Source organism: Phyllobates terribilis, unplaced genomic scaffold (assembly GCF_046119375.1).
Source record: "Phyllobates terribilis strain yellow unplaced genomic scaffold, ASM4611937v1 Scaffold_4__5_contigs__length_816908805, whole genome shotgun sequence".
Lineage (NCBI taxonomy): Eukaryota > Metazoa > Chordata > Amphibia > Anura > Dendrobatidae > Phyllobates > Phyllobates terribilis.
Window position 1 is genome coordinate 684,432,453 of NW_027362764.1, and position 20,241 is coordinate 684,452,693.

General features: G+C 39.5%; 2 non-coding genes and 3 pseudogenes across 2 annotated transcripts; all 5 read left to right on the forward strand.

Moving 5' to 3' along the window:
• The first annotated feature begins 3,454 nt into the window (after nucleotides 1-3,454).
• LOC141267221 (5S ribosomal RNA) lies at nucleotides 3,455-3,574 on the forward strand. Its single transcript, XR_012321232.1, has one exon. It is a non-coding gene; the product is annotated as a 5S ribosomal RNA (ribosomal RNA).
• Nucleotides 3,575-4,505: 931 nt separating this feature from the next.
• LOC141266602 (5S ribosomal RNA) lies at nucleotides 4,506-4,624 on the forward strand. The gene has a single exon (XR_012320633.1). It is a non-coding gene; the product is annotated as a 5S ribosomal RNA (ribosomal RNA).
• Nucleotides 4,625-5,245: 621 nt separating this feature from the next.
• Nucleotides 5,246-5,365, forward strand: LOC141269513 (5S ribosomal RNA; annotated as a pseudogene).
• A 941-nt stretch (nucleotides 5,366-6,306) lies between these two features.
• Nucleotides 6,307-6,425, forward strand: LOC141270170 (5S ribosomal RNA; annotated as a pseudogene).
• A 619-nt stretch (nucleotides 6,426-7,044) lies between these two features.
• LOC141267781 (5S ribosomal RNA) lies at nucleotides 7,045-7,164 on the forward strand (annotated as a pseudogene).
• Nucleotides 7,165-20,241: the final 13,077 nt, after the last annotated feature.

Sequence of the window (20,241 nt, forward strand, 5' to 3'; positions counted from 1 at the left end):
AGCCCAAATATTTTTTCAGAGGTACTGTAGATGCAGATAAAAATTAGTTTTAATTTGCAACCTGATGGAGGTCAGTATAGATGGACTAATAGAGAAAGTCCGACAAACTACTAGAAAGCCAAATATTTTTTCAGAGCTAGATGCAGAAAAAAATTATATTCAGTTTGCAACCTGATGGAGGTCAGTATAGATGGACTAATAGAGAAATTCCGACACACTACTAGAATGCCAAATATTTTTTCAGAGCTAGATGCAGAAAAAAATTATATTCAGTTTGCAACCTGATGGAGGTCAGTATAGATGGATTAATATAACAAGACCCACACACAGCTAGAAGCCCAATATTTTTTCAGAGGTAGATGCAGGAAAAAAAAATATTCAGTTTGCAACCTGATGGAGGTCAGTATAGATGGACTAATACAACAAGTCCCACACACAGGTAGAAGCCCAAATATTTTTTCAGAGGTACTGTAGATGCAGATAAAAATTAGTTTTAATTTGCAACCTGATGGAGGTCAGTATAGATGGACTAATAGAATGATGCTATGCCCAAAAGATTTTACTTCACTAGGTGCAGTAAAAAAATTGGTATTCTATACACAGGTGGTATATCTTGCAACACAGATAGGCTACTCCACTGACTAACACACTCTGCAATAGGCCAAAAAGGATTAGCTTTGCTAGATTCAGCCAAATGCTGTGAAAAAAACTTGCACAGCACTGGCACAGACCTGCCTGGCAAAAACTGATAGGAACTGATGTAACCTAGTCCTGAAAAGGACTCCAATTACAATTAGTCTTTACTCCCACAACCTATCTATTTAAGAGCACAGACCTCCCTGATAAAAGTCGTAGGAAATGCTGTAACCTAGTCCTTAAAAGGACTGCAATCACAACTATTCCCTACTCCCAAGCTATCTGTATATTTGTGCGAAAATTGGCTTGAAATTAACAAGGTATAGCACACACAGCAACAGCGGTGCCGTCTAACACGCAGCTGCAGCAGTGAGAAAATGGTGGCGACGGGGAAAATGGCTTGGTCTTATAGGGCAAGGACATGTGACATACACTGCCAATGACACATGCCCTTGCTTGTGTGAAAAAAAGCACTTCGCTCCGTGTGTGCACTGCTGATAGGCTGACAGATTGCACCTCCCCACTGCAAATGCGGGAAAGAGAAAAAAAAATGGAGATCTTCATTGTTCCTGCAGAGATCCATCCCCTGCCCCTCCCCCCACCCCGCTGTACACTCAAACTGCGTATTAACATTAATTTTCATCATTACTGAGAAAAAATCCAGTTATGATTTTGGTGCACGAACAGTTATCGAACATAACCTCGAACAGCCGAATTTTTCTCAAATTGTTCGTGTTCGCCGAACGGCTCGAACACCGCACAAAACAGCTCGAATTTGAGATTGGCGAACAGTTCGAGTAGAACAACGCTCATGTCTAATTTTGACATCATATTTTGGCATGATTTTGTATAATTTCAGCAAATTTTTCCTCATTTTAATTTGGAGTTGAGCCTGGGTAATTCCAAAATTCTCTGATATTTTTAGTGGCTCTTGTACGTCCGTTCCTCCTACGTCACTCAAGTCTCCTCCCACATCACCTAGTATGTCGGTTTCTCGTATGTCAGTCATGTCTCCTCCCATGTCAGGTTTCTGTATGTCTGTCTCTTGGTCAGACCCAAGGTCACCTTCAGTTACAGACACGTGTCTTACTTCTTGTTCATTTTCCACATTACAGTCAGAATCAGTATCACCGTCTGACACTTCTACACTATTTTCCTGCTTAGAAATCTCTAACACAAGACTATGAAAAAAATCTACCAAATGTAGAATATTTCTCAATTTCTGTTTGTCTCTATTTACCAATTTAGAAGTTAACTGTAAATTCTGCAATTCACATTCTTTGTATAAACTGAGCCACAAAACTTCTATGTCATCTCATACATTAACTTTGAAATTAATATTACTTTGTTTAGCAAAAGAAGAAATTATATCCATATTTTGCTTACCTTAAGATTCCTTGGCTTCTCTTTATCAGCACGTCCTGTCTTCAGTTTGTCTGATTCTTTTCCTGTGTGATTCTGTTCCTTGTTAGTACCTCTGCTTCCTGTCTTTCCTCAGTCTGTAGGTCCTTTCTGCTTCTCGTGACAAACTAGTGAATTTACTGACACGTGAACAACAGCTGTTCAGCTTGTCAGGACTCCCCCCTTGTTCACGGAAGAAATTCACTTACTTAATTTAAAAAACAAAAAAACAGGACTGGCTGGCTCACCATTGTAAAATAATACTCTTCCTGTATTATTTTTTTCTACTGAGGACTTCTCAAAGTATCAATATCACGATATTCTTATAAAAAAATGTATCTATTTATTCTTGGATTGTCCATTAAAAAGAATCAGATTGCAGCAGGTACATACAATAATTAGTTATAAAGTAATTGTCCATTTGTCCATAATTAGCCTAATTGTTGAGATTCACCCATCTTTCCTTGGATCCTGGCTGGTAAATCATGTCTTTGTCCAGCATGTGTCCAGGCCTACATGTCATCTGCTTCTCAGCATGAAGATTCTGTGTCTTGTGGGGTGGGCAGAGCAAGAGAGCCCCCCCTTTCTGTACCATGGGCTTTTATAGCCAGTCGTATGGACACCTGTTCTACATATGGTAGTGAACCAAAAATACACACACAAATAGCGCATGTCAACTAGACACGATGGCTGAGGCATAGAACTCAGAAAAATGATTATCGATTAACATTCCAAACGAATTTCCATAATTAACCATTTAACAGAGACTGCCTGGGAATACCAGGTGCTGTAGGCTTTTGCTTTTTCCTTCCTTCCACCAGCAGGGGGCACTCTCTTCTATGCCTTTTTTCCATTCCCTTTCACAAGTGCACACATTCATTCTCTTTTCTTTTTTTCATTTGCTTTCTCTCTTGCGCTATTTCATCTCTGCAAAATACCAGCATCCTTCTGATCACCGTGGGCCTCCAGCATTGTTGCTTCTTTACTTTTAATACTAGGCTCCTTTTCACCAGGACCAGCGTTTCCCGCGTGGCTGGAGGCAACCACCGGTAACCCCAAGCAGAAGACCTTTGCAGGCAACACGACCCTCCCCCCTGAAGAGCAGCTCAAAGTCACTGGCAACCATCTCACCCTCTTCCTTCATTCACCCCTGGACGTCTCGCTCCGCCCCCAAGTTACGGGTCCAGCTTGCTCTTTCTGTCACATTACCGCGATGAAGGGTTTAGCCTGCAGGAGATCCTGCGCCGAGACATTTTTGAAGACACCTGATGCGGCGGGTGAATCACTGCTAAACAAACCACACCTGTAGGGACGGCACAGCCTTTGCATGGACCCTTCGGAGCCTGCCCCGTCACGGCCAGATTGCTCGCCACCAAGCGATCCTGAGAAAGGTTGGCCGGGCGATGGATCGAGCAGCATCTACTGGCCATACCACCTTGGATACGCCTGATCTCGTCTGATCTCAGAAGCAAAGCAGGGCTGGGCTAGGACAGTACTTGGATGGGATACCTCCTGGGAACACCAGGTGCTGTAGACCATTTTGATGACATTTTGCCCTACTGCCCAGCTCGGCTAGCATGGAACGGCGCCTTACCGGACACCGACCTTAAGTAACTTACATGATGGAAGCCCCAAGGCCTCTGAGACAGTTGGCAGCTAAGTACGCTACCCCGCCGCCCTTCACGCAGGCCTGACACCGAGCTCCTTGCCACGGCTAGGAGTGCTTATTGACTCCGCAGCTCACCGTGTGGAAATGATGGCGTTAAAAGCACCCGGGGCCGTGAAGGGGCCAGGCTTTCAGCAGGTGCCCAGGGAAGGTTTTGGATGCCGGCCGTCTAGCGAGGGCCAGCAGAAGTAACATGTTTCTCTGCAAAGAAGCTTGTGTAACCAAGCCAGACGGCTGACAAAGAGCTAACCTCAGTGGAAGGAAGGCAAGGAAGGAATTGGGGAGGGGGGGTGATTCCAGCTAGGGCCCTGAATCATAAAACAGGCAGGAGAGTCTGACGCATGGTGACGGAGAGGTTGTAGGGGCAGATAGGGGGTGTTGTCACGTGCGAGCACGTGTGCATGCTGGCTTGTGTGTGAGAGTGCGCTTCCTAGGTGTGGCGCGCTGCAGACAGTCAAAGGGATTGTTCCCTTTCATTAAAAGTTAATCCCCGGCTGCAGCCTATTAGAAAGCAACTAACCGCGCTCTACTCACCCTACCCGGGTCTACCGGTGAGTCTCGCCTCTGCTCCCGGCCTGTGGCCTTGGCCGTGAAGCTGACGTTCCGTCGACAGCGCTGCAGCCGATCAGTGAGCTCAGTGGCTCTGAGTGGGGCGTTGTCTCTACAAGACCTTTTAAGGAAGCCAGCAAGAAAATTGAAGAGAAGGGAAAGCACAAAAGGACCTGGTCTTGCTGAGCACTGGAAAGGGCAGCCGGCAGCCAGACGTCAAAGTAGAAAAGCAGCAAGTGAGAGGCTAGCCTCTGCCTACGGCCACACCACCCTGAACACGCCCAATCTCGTCTGATCTCAAAAGCTAAGCAGGGTTGGGCCTGGTTAGTACTTGGATGGGAGACCACCTGGGAATACCAGGTGCTGTAGGCTTTTGCTTTTTTCTTCCTTCCACCAGCAGGGGGCACTCTCTTCTATGCCTTTTTTCCGTTCCCTTTCACAAGTGCACACATTCATTCTCTTTTCTTTTTTTCATTTGCTTTCTCTCTTGCGCTATTTCATCTCTGCAAAATACCAGCATCCTTCTGATCACCGTGGGCCTCCAGCACTGTTGCTTCTTTACTTTTAATACTAGGCTCCTTTTCACCAGGACCAGCGTCTCCCGCGTGGCTTGAGGCAACCACCGGTAACCCCAAGCAGAAGACCTTTGCAGGCAGCACGACCCTCCCCCCTGAAGAGCAGCTCAAAGTCACTGGCAACCATCTCACCCTCTTCCTTCATTCACCCCTGGACGTCTCGCTCCGCCCCCAAGTTACGGGTCCAGCTGGCTCTTTCTGTCACATTACCGCGATGAAGGGTTTAGCCTGCAGGAGACCCTGCGCCGAGACATTTTTGAAGACACCTGATGCGGAGGGTGAATCACTGCTAAACAAACCACACCTGTAGGGACGGCACAGCGTTTGCATGGACCCTTCGGAGCCCGCCCCATCACGGCCAGATTGCTCGCCACCAAGCGATCCTGAGAAAGGCTGGCCGGGCGATGGATCGAGCAGCGTCTACTGGCCATGCCACCTTGGATACGCCTGATCTCAACTGATTTCGGAAGCAAAGCAGGTCTGGGCTCGGACAGTACTTGGATGGGATACCTCCTGGGAACACCAGGTGCTGTAGACCTTTTTGATGACGTTTTGCCCTACTGCCCAGCTCGGCTAGCATGGAACGGCGCCTTGCCGGACACCGACCTTACGTAACTTAGATGATGGAAGCCCAAAGGCCTCTGAGCTAGTTGGCAGCTAAGTACGCTACCCCGCCGCCTTCACGCAGGCCTGACACCGAGCTCCTTGCCACGGCTAGGAGCGCTTATTGACTCCGCAGCTCGCCGTGTGGAAATGATGGCGTTAAATGCACCCGGGGCCGTGAAGGGGCCAGTCTTTCAGCAGGTGCCCAGGGAAGGCTTTGGATGCCGGCCGTCTAGCGTGGGCCAGCAGAAGTAACATGTTTCTCTGCAAAGAAGCTTGTGTAACCAAGCCAGACGGCTGACAAAGAGCTAACCTCAGTGCAAGGAAGGAAAGGAAGGTGCGGAAGGAATTGGTGAGGGGGGGGTGATTCCTGCTAGGGCCCTGAAATCATAAAACAGGCAGGAGAGTCTGACGCATGGTGACGGAGAGGTTGTAGGGGCAGATAGGGGGTGTTGTCACGTGCGAGCACGTGTGCATGCTGGCTTGTGTGTGAGAGTGCGCTTCCTAGGTGTGGCGCGCTGCAGACAGTCAAAGGTATTGTTCCCTTTCATTAAAAGTTAATCCCCGGCTGCAGGCTATTAGAAAGCAACTAAACGCGCTCTACTCACCCTACGCGGGTCTACCGGTGAGTCTCGCCTCTGCTCCCGGCCTGTGGCATTGGCTGTGAAGCTGACGTTCCGTCGACAGCGCTGCAGCCGATCAGTGAGCTCAGCAGCTCTGAGTGGGGCATTCTGTCTACAAGACCTTTTAAGGTAGCCAGCAAAAAAATTTAAGAGAAGGGAAAGCACAAAAGGACCTGGTCTTGCTGAGCACTGGAAAGGGCAGCCGGCAGCCAGACTTCAAAGTAGAAAAGCAGCAAGTGAGAGGCTTGTCTCTGCCTATGGCCACACTACCCTGAACATGCCCAATCTTGTCTGGTCTCAGAAGCTAACCTGGGTTGGGCCTGTTTAGTACTTGAATGGGAGACTGCTTGGGAATACCAGGTGCTGTAGGCTTTTGTTTTTTATTTCTTTCCACCAGCAGGGGGCACTCTCTTCTATGCCTTTTTCCATTCCCTTTCACAAGTGCACACACTCATTCTCTTTTCTTTTTTTCATTTGCTTTCTCTCTTGCGCTATTTCATCTCTGCAAAATACCAGCATCCTTCTGATCACCGTGGGCCTCCAGCATTGTTGCTTCTTTACTTTTAATACTAGGCTCCTTTTCACCAGGACCAGCGTCTCCCGCGTGGCTGGAGGCAACCACCGGTAACCCCAAGCAGAAGACGTTTGCAGGCAACACGACCCTCCCCCCTGAAGAGCAGCTCAAAGTCACTGGCAACCATCTCACCCTCTTCCTTCATTCACCCTGGACGTCTCGCTCCGCCCCCAAGTTACGGGTCCAGCTTGCTCTTTCTGTCACATTACCGCGATGAAGGGTTTAGCCTGCAGGAGACCCTGCGCCGATCCATTTTTGAAGACACCTGATGCGGCGGGTGAATCACTGCTAAACAAACCACACCTGTAGGGACGGCACAGCCTTTGCATGGACCCTTCGGAGCCCGCCCCGTCACGGCCAGATTGCTCGCCACCAAGCGATCCTGAGAAAGGCTGGCCGGGCGATGGATCGAGCAGCGTCTACTGGCCATACCACCTTGGATACGCCCGATCTCGTCTGATCTCGGATGCAAAGCAGGGCTGGGCTCAGACAGTACTTGGGTGGGAGACCTCCTGGGAATACCAGGTGCTGTAGACTATTTTGATGACTTTTTGCCCTACTGCCCAGCTCGGCTAGCATGGAACGGCGCCTTGCCGGCCACCGACCTTAAGTAACTTAGATGATGGAAGCCCCAAGGCCTCTGAGCCAGTTGGCAGCTAAGTACGCTACCCCGCCGCCTTCACGCAAGCCTGACACCGACCTCCTTGCCACGGCTAGGAGTGCTTATTGACTCCGCAGCTAGCCGTGTGGAAATGATGGCGTTAAAAGCACCCGGGGCCGTGAAGCTGCCAGGCGTTCAACAGGTGCCCAGGGAAGGTTTTGGATGCCGGCCGCCTAGCGAGGGCCAGCAAAAGTAACATGTTTCTCTGCAAAGAATATTGTGTAACCAAGCCAGACGTTTGACAAAGAGCTAACCTCAGTGCAAGGAAGGCAAGGAAGGTGCGGAAGGAATTGGGGAGGGGGGGTGATTCCTGCTAGGGCCCTGAAATCATAAAACAGGCAGGAGAGTCTGACGCATGGTGTCGGAGAGGTTGTAGGGGCAGATAGGGGGTGTTGTCACGTGCGAGCATGTGTGCATGCTGGCATGTGTGTGAGAGTGCGCTTCCTAGGTGTGGCGCGCTGCAGACAGTCAAAGGGATTGTTCCCTTTCATTAAAAGTTAATCCCCGGCTGCAGGCTATTAGAAAGCAACTAACCGCGCTCTACTCACCCTACCCGTGTCTACCGGTGAGTCTCGCCTCTGCTCCCGGCCTGTGGCATTGGCTGTGAAGCTGACGTTCCGTCGACAGCGCTGCAGCCGATCAGTGAGCTCAGCGGCTCTGAGTGGGGCGTTGTGTCTACAAGAATTTTTAAGGAAGCCAGCAAAAAAATTGAAGAGAAGGGAAAGCACAAAAGGACCTGCTCTTGCTGAACACTGGAAAGGGCATCCGGCAGCCAGACTTCAAAGTAGAAAAGCAGCAAGTGAGAGGCTTTTCGCTGCCTATGGCCACACCACCCTGAACACGCCTGATCACATCTGATCTCAGAAGCTAAGCATGGTCGGGCCTGGTTAGTACTTGGATGGGAGACTGTGAAATAATAATCTTCCTGTACTATTTTTTTCTACTGAGGACTTCTCAAAGTATCAATATCACGATATTCTTATAAAAAAATGTATCTATTTATTTTTGGATTGTCCATTAAAAAGAATCAGATTGCAGCAGGTACATACAATAATTAGTTATAAAGTAATTGTCCATTTGTCCATAATTAGCTTAATTGTTGAGATTCACCCATCTTTCCTTGGATCCTGGCTGGTAAATCATGTCTTTGTCCAGCATGTGTCCAGGCCTACATGTCATCTGCTTCTCAGCATGAAGATTCTGTGTCTTGTGGGGTGGGCAGAGCAAGAGAGCCCCCCCTTTCTGTACCATGGGCTTTTATAGCCAGTCGTATGGACACCTGTTCTACATATGGTAGTGAACCAAAAATACACACACAAATAGCGCATGTCAACTAGACACGATGGCTGAGGCATAGAACTCAGAAAAATGATTATCGATTAACATTCCAAATGAATTTCCATAATTAACCATTTAACATTTCCCCCTTTTTTGAGAATAAAAGGACTTTAACTGAAATTTCTCAAAAGAAGATACATTCATCAATCATTTTTTCTTTCCTTCTTCCTTGGCAATATCATTAAATTTCCATAATAATAATAATAGTAATAATAGTATCAATATCGGATTATTGTTATATAATGATGTGATTTCATGTTATGGTAAGCCGCGACTAATATTCATTTAATATGTATAATTATACTTCCCTATATCTAAATTGAAGCAATCGCGGGTTCAATCGTCATCATCTGATGTCATCGGGTCGTCGTCTCGTCTTCTTCTTGGTTCTTTTATAACACAGTCTTTAGATGAAAACTCCTTTGAAATAAATTACAGCATGTAGATATTGTACAGTCCATAATTGTGTTCATTATTGTTCAGTCCATAAACTGTACTCTTTATTAGAAAGATCATGTGTGTCAGTTGATAAGAAAACAAAGTCCATGGATGAAATGTAGCTTTAATATCTGTGCAGTGTCACCTGGACTTACGTTGGATCGTCTTTGGAATCTTCCGTGTGTCCGCACTGGTCTCGTGTCACTTTTGGAACAGATGTGACGTCTTTGGTCAGTAAAGCAAGGGTTAACTTGACACTTTCCTGCTTTATATAGCACCATAAACAGTACTCAGTCCTTTATATACAGGACACATATGCCAGGTATTACCTGTTCACCAGCTTTCATTGAAGCGTTGCAGGTGATAAGAAACCACTGGAACGTGATGAAACTTGAACACAACACAGTACATATAGGATCATCGTCCTCTGCCGTCCTGGTGATCAGTGGTGTGAATTGTATTGTATGTAATGGACACAGTCTATTATAACACTCAGCATTCACACCTGTTACCTTCTGAGACGTCCGGATATCAGTTGCTTCTTCTTGTAACTTTTGAGAATCTCTTTGATTTATAAAAATTAAAAGTCTTTATTAAGATAGAATTCATAATTGCGATGTCTTGATTGAAGTCTTCATTCCCTAATCTGATACCAAATCTGGCAGTTTTTCCTAGCCTATAATATCACAACGTACCATAGCAATCAGTAATATCCATCTAATTATTATCAAAATATTAAAATAAATTATGTTTGGAATAATAAACAATAATAGCTAATAATTCATTATCAATCAAGTTCTCCATATGATAGAACATTTTTATGTCATAGGTGTAATTACCTTTTCCAACCCATAGGTGTCAGTGTATTTTGAAAAAACAAGTTTTTATATCTTTATTAAACCAATAATATCAAAGAATGTATACTCCTGAACCAAAATGAATAAATATATGAATGTATGAATGAATGCATAAATGAATGAATGAATTGTTGTGTTTACTCAGAAAATGTAAACATTTTTTTCCTTAGAAATATATATTTAATGAAGCAATACTCTTGTATTAGACATTACTTTATTAAATATTAATGTGTTTTCTCAATTGAGATATTGAACTCAAATAAAATCAAATGAGAATTAAAAAATGAAAAAATAGAAAAATAAGAAGTATAAAGTAAGAACAAAATTTTAAAAATGAAAAATAAAATTAAGAGTAAAAATAAGAATAAAAATAAAAATAAGGCCTTTAAATTTTAATGACAAATGCAGAGTAATTATATTCTCCATAAAAAATACCCTTATATCTCCATTATCTGGATGATTTCATATTTGTCATAACCTTGTACCACCAAAAATATTAAATTATGCAACTTTGCATGTAATACCCTTCTTAATTATACCATAGTACCTTATTATTATTTCTTCTTTATTAAAATGTGTGGAAAATAAGTATTGATCAAAAGTGATTATGTAATCAGGATCAAAAACACATTTTCCCCCTTAATACCAAAAATATTATTTTATAAAATGTATGTATACATCAGAACCAAATTAAAAATAATTATTCTTCTAGAAATATTGTGCATAAATTTCATATCGAAGAGTAGCATAGATTTGACTAAAGAGAGGTGTGTAACTATTTAGGTAACCATTAAAAATAATATTATAGTTATTCAAGAATATTATCATGTGGAAAATTATTCTAAATATAAATTTGCTTTGTAAACCATTTTGATGTGTGGTTGCCCTTATCCACTATTAGTTAAATCAAGAAATAATAATTATTAAAGAAATATAGAAATATACATATGTAGATAATACCTAATTATGTATTATAATTTCCTCAGAATTAAATATATTTTTGTACCTTCACATAAAGAAACATTTTTTTTTTCAAACATACGAGGCCTCTGTCACATCAATCACACTTAGCAGCTGCTGATTTACTCATCTGTCACCTTCACTCTGACATTCACAGATCTGTTCAACTCAAACATTCCACATATGAAGTTTTAGATATATATATATATTTAACCCAAAATTGTTGTATCCCAATTTATTAATGCGCATTGCCATATCAATTGAATATCTTTATATTTCTTTGAATATTCCCCAAGTACATATTATATAATATGAGAGTAAGTCACTGGAATTTCAGACACTTGAAAAAACTCTTGTCTTAGATTCTTTTTTCACTGGCTGCCCGGTCTTAAGTTACATCAGTTGAAAATAGAATGAATGGGATCCTATACTATTAGCTCAAAGTTCAAAGGCCGCAGCTGTCACACGTCATGCTGTAAAGCTACTTTAATTTGCACGAACACTTCATGCACAGAAAATATTAGCAACACAAAAGAATTAATAAGTATTACATATATATTATAGTTCAACTAGATATATTGTTATTATTTTAAAATGTTATACACATAAAATCATGCAATTTTTTCACTTCCTGTGTGAATAAAGAAATAAATCCATTTTAGAGTTCTTTGATCAAATCCTGCTTTGGAATGAAAACTCTAAGGAAATATAAGAAAATAAAATTAAATATCAAATTCATACAGAAACAGAATTATTTAAATATCTTATACATATATTGGTTGGTTCTAATGTAATTCAAAATATTGCTACTTAAATTTATATATATGAAGTTCTAATTTATTAATTAATATATACATATATATATTTTATAAACGTATATATAAATACAATTATACGCAATCTCTACTTAGACAAGTGTATATATATATATATATATATATATATATATATATATGAACTATTAGAAACTATGTAACTACAATTTTACTGTATAAGATTATAAATAAATATTGAGACATTGTATTACATTTTGATACAACATTATAATTACAGTTTTTCCTTAGCCACTCCCTAAACCAAATCTTCTGTCTCTCTCAAATATCTCCAGGAACGCCCTATTTAGGAAAGACATTTTTCTATCCTTCAAAACCTCAGAGAACTGCCTGTTCTTCTGTCCACATTCCATGACATCACAGTGAGTTCGTCGTCTCACCTGTCTCTGTCCATCAGTTTCAGCCATTTTCCTTTTTAGAGAATCACAGTTCTGACTGAGAATTAACTCATTCTGTGGAGAGATGGATCTTTGCACTGGCTGATATGGCTTATAACATATATGAAATCTTCTGCGTATTTGATAGAGTTCACTATGGGGATGACTCAGTCTAGAAGAGTATGATATTGGCTTTTGGTAAGATTTTACCTTTCCTGGCTTTATAAATTTAGCTTGATTTATTTTCTTTTCACGATTCTCATGTTTTCTAACAAAATCCAGCATCTGCGCACATTCAAATAATGAATTTTTTTGTGATGCCATAACTTGGTAAACTGAATTTAGGAATTTGAATTTTTGTACAAAAGTTGTTATCATATGTAGTACTTTTCAATTTTTGATGAGAGCTTTGTACAACCGTTCAAATATGGACATGAATGTATATGTACATTCCTTCCTACCAATCCTTAGTTTCTGCAGATCTTCTATGTTGGGAAAATCCTTTGTGACACAATAAATCAAATATCTTAATCTGTCCAAATCATTTTCCCATCCATTAGGAGAGTCATTTTCACAGGGCATTAAATGTAAACGTCTGGACAATGTCACAGGAATCCATATTTTAAATAATTGATTCCTCTCCTCATTGGATAAATCAAACTTATCAGAGAAGCTCTCAAATGTCTCTGAATTTCTACAGGCATGGATTTTGACATCATATTTTGGCATGATTTTGTATAATTTCAGCAAATTTTTCCTCATTTTAATTTGGAGTTGAGCCTGGGTAATTCCAGAATTCTCTGATATTTTTAGTGGCTCTTGTACGTCCGTTCCTCCTACGTCACTCACGTCTCCTCCCACATCACCTAGTATGTCGGTTTCTCGTATGTCAGTCATGTCTCCTCCCATGTCAGGTTTCTGTATGTCCGTCTCTTGGTCAGACCCAAGGTCACCTTCAGTTACAGACACGTGTCTTACTTCTTGTTCATTTTCCACATTACAGTCAGAATCAGTATCACCGTCTGACACTTCTACACTATTTTCCTGCTTAGAAATTTCTAACACAAGACTATGAAAAAAATCTACCAAATGTAGAATATTTCTCAATTTCTGTTTGTCTCCATTTACCAATTTAGAAGTTAACTGTAAATTCTGCAATTCACATTCTTTGTATAAACTGAGCCACAAAACTTCTATGTCATCTCCTACATTACCTTTGAAATTAATATTACTTTGTTTAGCAAAAGAAGAAATTATATCCATATTTTGCTTACCTTAAGATTCCTTGGCTTCTCTTTATCAGCACGTCCTGTCTTCAGTTCATCTGATTCTTTTCCTGTGTGATTCTGTTCCTTGTTAGTACCTCTGCTTCCTGTCTTTCCTCAGTCTGTAGGTCCTTTCTGCTTCTCGTGACAAACTAGTGAATTTACTGACACGTGAACAACAGCTGTTCAGCTCGTCAGGACTCCCTCCTTGTTCACGGAAGAAATTCACTTACTTAATTTAAAAAACAAAAAAACAGGACTGGCTGGCTCACCATTGTAAAATAATACTCTTCCTGTATTATTTTTTTCTACTGAGGACTTCTCAAAGTATCAATATCACGATATTCTTATAAAAAAATGTATCTATTTATTCTTGGATTGTCCATTAAAAAGAATCAGATTGCAGCAGGTACATACAATAATTAGTTATAAAGTAATTGTCCATTTTTCCATAATTAGCTTAATTTTTGAGATTCACCCATCTTTCCTTGGATCCTGGCTGGTAAATGATGTCTTTGTCCAGCATGTGTCCAGGCCTACATGTCATCTGCTTCTCAGCATGAAGATTCTGTGTCTTGTGGGGTGGGCAGAGCAAGAGAGCCCCCCCTTTCTGTACCATGGGCTTTTATAGCCAGTCGTATGGACACCTGTTCTACATATGGTAGTGAACCAAAAATACACACACAAATAGCGCATGTCAACTAGACACGATGGCTGAGGCAGAGAACTCAGAAAAATGATTATCGATTAACATTCCAAATGAATTTCAATAATTAACCATTTAACATTTCCCCCTTTTTTGAGAATAAAAGGACTTTAACTGAAATTTCTCAAAAGAAGATACATTCATTAAACATTTTTTCTTTCCTTCTTCCTTATCAATATCATTAAATTTCCATAATAATAATAATAGTAATAATAGTATCAATATCGGATTATTGTTATATAATGATGTGAATTCATGTTATGGTAAGCCGTGACTAATATTCTTTTAATATGTATAATTATACTTCCCTATATCTAAATTGAAGCAATCGCGGGTTCAATCGTCATCATCTGATGTCATCGGGTCGTCGTCTCGTCTTCTTCTTGGTTCTTTTATAACACAGTCTTTAGATGAAAACTCCTTTGAAATAAATTACACCATGTAGATATTGTACAGTCCATAATTGTGTTCATTATTGTTCAGTCCATAAACTGTACTCTTTATTAGAAAGATCATGTGTGTCAGTTGATAAGAAAACAAAGTCCATGGATGAAATGTAGCTTTAATATCTGTGCAGTGTCACCTGGACTTACGTTGGATCGTCTTTGGAATCTTCCGTGTGTCCGCACTGGTCTCGTGTCACTTTTGGAACAGATGTGACGTCTTTGGTCAGTAAAGCAAGGGTTAACTTGACACTTTCCTGCTTTATATAGCACTATAAACAGTACTCAGTCCTTTATATACAGGACACATATGCCAGGTATTACCTGTTCACCAGCTTTCATTGAAGCGTTGCAGGTGATAAGAAACCACTGGAACGTGATGAAACTTGAACACAACACAGTACATATAGGATCATCGTCCTCTGCCGTCCTGGTGATCAGTGGTGTGAATTGTACTGTATGTAATGGACACAGTCTATTATAACACTCAGCATTCACACCTGTTACCTTCTGAGACGTCCTCCGGATATCAGTTGCTTCTTCTTGTAACTTTTGAGAATCTCTTTGATTTATAAAAATTAAAAGTCTTTATTAAGATAGAATTCATAATTGCGATGTCTTGAATGAAGTCTTCATTCCCTAATCTGATACCAAATCTGGCAGTTTTTCCTAACCTATAATATCACAGCGTACCATAGCAATCAGTAAAATCCATCTAATTATTATCAAAATATTAAAATAAATTATGTTTGGAATAATAAACAATAATAGATAATAATTCATTATCAATCAAGTTCTCCATATGATAGAACATTTTTATGTCATAGGTGTAATTACCTTTTCCAACCCATAGGTGTCAGTGTATTTTGAAAAAACAAGTTTTTATATCTTTATTAAACCAATAATATCAAAGAATGTATACTCCTGAACCAAATTGAATAAATATATGAATGTATGAATGAATGAATGAATGAATAAATGAATGAATGTATTGTTGTGTTTGCTCAGAAAATGTAAACATTTTTTTCCTTAGCAATATATATTTAATGAAGCAATACTCTTGTATTAGACATTACTTTATTAAATATTAATGTGTTTTCTCAATTGAGATATTGAACTGAAATAAAATGAAATGAGAATTAAAAAATGAAAAAATAGAAAAATAGAAGTATAAAGTAAGAATAAAATTTTAAAAATGAAAAATAAAATTAAGAGTAAAAATAAGAATAAAAATAAAAATAAGGCCTTTACATTTTAATGACAAATGCAGAGTAATTATATTCTCCATAAAAAATACCCTTATATCTCCATTATCTGGATGATTTCATATTTGTCATAACCTTGTACCACCAAAAAATATTAAATTATGCAACTTTGCATGTAATACCCTTCTTAATTATACCATAGTACCTTATTATTATTTCTTCTTTATTAAAATGTGTGGAAAATAAGTATTAATCAAAAGTGATTATGTAATCAGGATCAAAAACACATTTTCCCCCTTAATACCAAAAATATTATTTTATAAAATTTATGTATATATCAGAACCCAATTAAAAATAATTATTCTTCTAGAAATATTGAGCATAAATTTCATATCGATGAGTAGCATAGATTTGACTAAAGAGAGGTGTGTACCTATTTAGGTAACCATTAAAAATAATATTATAGTTATTCAAGAATATTATCATGTTGAAAATTATTCTAAATATAAATTTGCTTTGTAAACCATTTTGATGTGTGGTTGCCCTTATCCACTATTAGTTAAATCAAGAAATAATAATTATTAAAGAAATATAGAAATATATATATGTAGATAATACCTAATTATGTATTATAATTTCCTCAGAATTAAATATATTTTTGTACCTTCACATAAAGAAACATTTTTTTTTTTTAAACATACAAACATACGAGGCCTCTGTCACATCAATCACACTTAGCAGCTGCTGATTTACTCATCTGTCACCTTCACTCTGACATTCACAGATCTGTTCAACTCAAACATTCCACATATGAAGTTTTAGATATATATATATATATTTAACCCAAAATTGTTGTATCCCAATTTATTAATGCGCATTGCCATATCAATTGAATATCTTTATATTTCTTTGAATATTCCCCAAGTACATATTATATAATATGAAAGTAAGTCACTGGAATTTCAGACACTTGAAAAAACTCTTGTCTTAGATTCTTTTTTCACTGGCTGCCCGGTCTTAAGTTACATCAGTTGAAAATAGAATGAATGGGATCCTATACTATTAGCTCAAAGTTCAAAGGCCGCAGCTGTCACACGTCATGCTGTAAAGCTACTTTAATTTGCACGAACACTTCATGCACAGAAAATATTAGCAACACAAAAGAATTAATAAGTATTACTTATATATTATAGTTCAACTAGATATATTGTTATTATTTTAAAATGTTATACACATAAAATCATGCAATTTTTTCACTTCCTGTGTGAATAATGAAATAAATCCATTTTAGAGTTCTTTGATCAAATCTTGCTTTGGAATGAAAACTCTAAGGAAATATAAGAAAATAAAATTAAATATCAAATTCATACAGAAACAGAATTATTTAAATATCTTATACATATATTGGTTGGTTCTAATGTAATTCAAAATATTGCTACTTAAATTTATATATATGAAGTCCTAATTTATTAATTAATATATATATATATTTTATAAACGTATATATAAATACAATTATACGCAATCTCTACTTAGACAAGTGTATATATATATATATATATATATATATATGAAATATTAGAAACTATGTAACTACAATTTTACTGTATGAGATTATAAATAAATATTGAGACATTGTATTACATTTTGATACAAAATTATAATTACAGTTTTTCCTTAGCCACTCCCTAAACCAAATCTTCTGTCTCTCTCAAATATCTCCAGGAACGCCCTATTTAGGAAAGACATTTTTCTATCCTTCAAAACCTCAGAGAACTGCCTGTTCTTCTGTCCACATTCCATGACGTCACAGTGAGTTGGTCGTCTCACCTGTCTCTGTCCATCAGTTTCAGCCATTTTCCTTTTAGAGAATCACAGTTCTGACTGAGAATTAACTCATTCTGTGGAGAGATGGATCTTTGCACTGGCTGATATGGCTTATAACATATATGAAATCTTCTGCGTATTTGATAGAGTTCACTATGGGGATGACTCAGTCTAGGAGAGTTTGATATTGGCTTTTGGTAAGATTTTACCTTTCCTGGTTTTATAAATTTAGCTTGATTTATTTTCTTTTCACGATTCTCATGTTTTCTAACAAAATCCAGCATCTGCGCACATTCAAATAATGAATTTTTTGTGATGCCATAACTTGGGAAACTGAATTTAGGAATTTGAATTTTTGTACAAAAGTTGTTATCATATGTTGTACTTTTCCATTTTTGATGAGAGCTTTGTACAACCGTTCAAATATGGACATGAATGTATATGTACATTCCTTCCTTCCAATCCTTAGTTTCTGCAGATCTTCTATGTTGGGAAAATCCTTTGTGACACAATAAATCAAATATCTTAATCTGTCCGAATCATTTTCCCATCCATTAGGAGAGTCATTTTCACAGGGCATTAAATGTAAACGTCTGGACAATGTCACAGGAATCCATATTTTAAATAATTGATTCCTCTCCTCATTGGATAAATCAAACTTATCAGAGAAGCTCTCAAATGTCTCTGAATTTCTACAGGCATGGATTTTGACATCATATTTTGGCATGATTTTGTATAATTTCAGCAAATTTTTCCTCATTTTAATTTGGAGTTGAGCCTGGGTAATTCCAGAATTCTCTGATATTTTTAGTGGCTCTTGTACGTCCGTTCCTCCTACGTCACTCACGTCTCCTCCCACATCACCTAGTATGTCGGTTTCTCGTATGTCAGTCATGTCTCCTCCCATGTCAGGTTTCTGTATGTCCGTCTCTTGGTCAGACCCAAGGTCACCTTCAGTTACAGACACGTGTCTTACTTCTTGTTCATTTTCCACATTACAGTCAGAATCAGTATCACCGTCTGACACTTCTACACTATTTTCCTGCTTAGAAAGCTCTAACACAAGACTATGAAAAAAATCTACCAAATGTAGAATATTTCTCAATTTCTGTTTGTCTCTATTTACCAATTTAGAAGTTAACTGTAAATTCTGCAATTCACATTCTTTGTACAAACTGAGCCACAAAACTTCTATGTCATCTCCTACATTACCTTTGAAATTAATATTACTTTGTTTAGCAAAAGAAGAAATTATATCCATATTTTGCTTACCTTAAGATTCCTTGGCTTCTCTTTATCAGCACGTCCTGTCTTCAGTTCGTCTGATTCTTTTCCTGTGTGATTCTGTTCCTTGTTAGTACCTCTGCTTCCTGTCTTTCCTCAGTCTGTAGGTCCTTTCTGCTTCTCGTGACAAACTAGTGAATGTACTGACACGTGAACAACAGCTGTTCAACTCGTCAGGACTCCCCCCTTGTTCACGGAAGAAATTCACTTACTTAATTTAAAAAAAAAAAAAACAGGACTGGCTGGCTCACCATTGTAAAATAATACTCTTCCTGTATTATTTTTTTCTACTGAGGACTTCTCAAAGTATCATTATCACGATATTCTTATAAAAAAATGTATCTATTTATTCTTGGATTGTCCATTAAAAAGAATCAGATTGCAGCAGGTACATACAATAATTAGTTATAAAATAATTGTCCATTTGTTCATAATTAGCTTAATTGTTGAGATTCACCCATCTTTCCTTGGATCCTGGCTGGTAAATCATGTCTTTGTCCAGCATGTGTCCAGTCCTACTCGTCATCTGCTTCTCAGCATGAAGATTCTGTGTCTTGTGGGGTGGGCAGAGCAAGAGAGCCCCCCCTTTCTGTACCATGGGCTTTTATAGCCAGTCGTATGGACACCTGTTCTACATATGGTAGTGAACCAAAAATACACCCACAAATAGCGCATGTCAACTTGACACGATGGCTGAGGCATAGAACTGATAAAAATGATTATCGATTAACATTCCAAATGAATTTCCATAATTAACCATTTAACAGAGACCGCCTGGGAATGCCAGGTGCTGTAGGCTTTTGCTTTTTCCTTCCTTCCACCAGCAGGGGGCACTCTCTTCTATGCCTTTTTTCCATTCCCTTTCACATGTGCACACATTCATTCTCTTTTCATTTTTTCATTTGCTTTCTCTCTTGCGCTATTTCATCTCTGCAAAATACCAGCATCCTTCTGATCACCGTGGGCCTCCAGCATTGTTGCTTCTTTACTTTTAATACTAGGCTCCTTTTCACCAGGACCAGAGTCTCCCGGGTGGCTGGAGGCAACCACCGGTAACCCCAAGCAGAAGGCCTTTGCAGGCAACACGACCCTCCCCCCTGAAGAGCAGCTCAAAGTCACTGGCAACCATCTCACCCTCTTCCTTCATTCACCCCTGGACGTCTCGCTCAGCCCCCAAGTTACGGGTCCAGCTTGCTCTTTCTGTCACATTACCGCGATGAAGGGTTTAGCCTGCAGGAGACCCTGCGCCAAGCCATTTTTGAAGACACCTGATGCGGCGGGTGAATCACTGCTAAACAAACCACACCTGTAGGGACGGCACAGCCTTTGCATGGACCCCTCGGAGCCCGCCCCGTTACGGCCAGATTGGTCGCCACCAAGCGATTCTGAGAAAGGCTGGCCGGGTGATGGATCAAGCAGC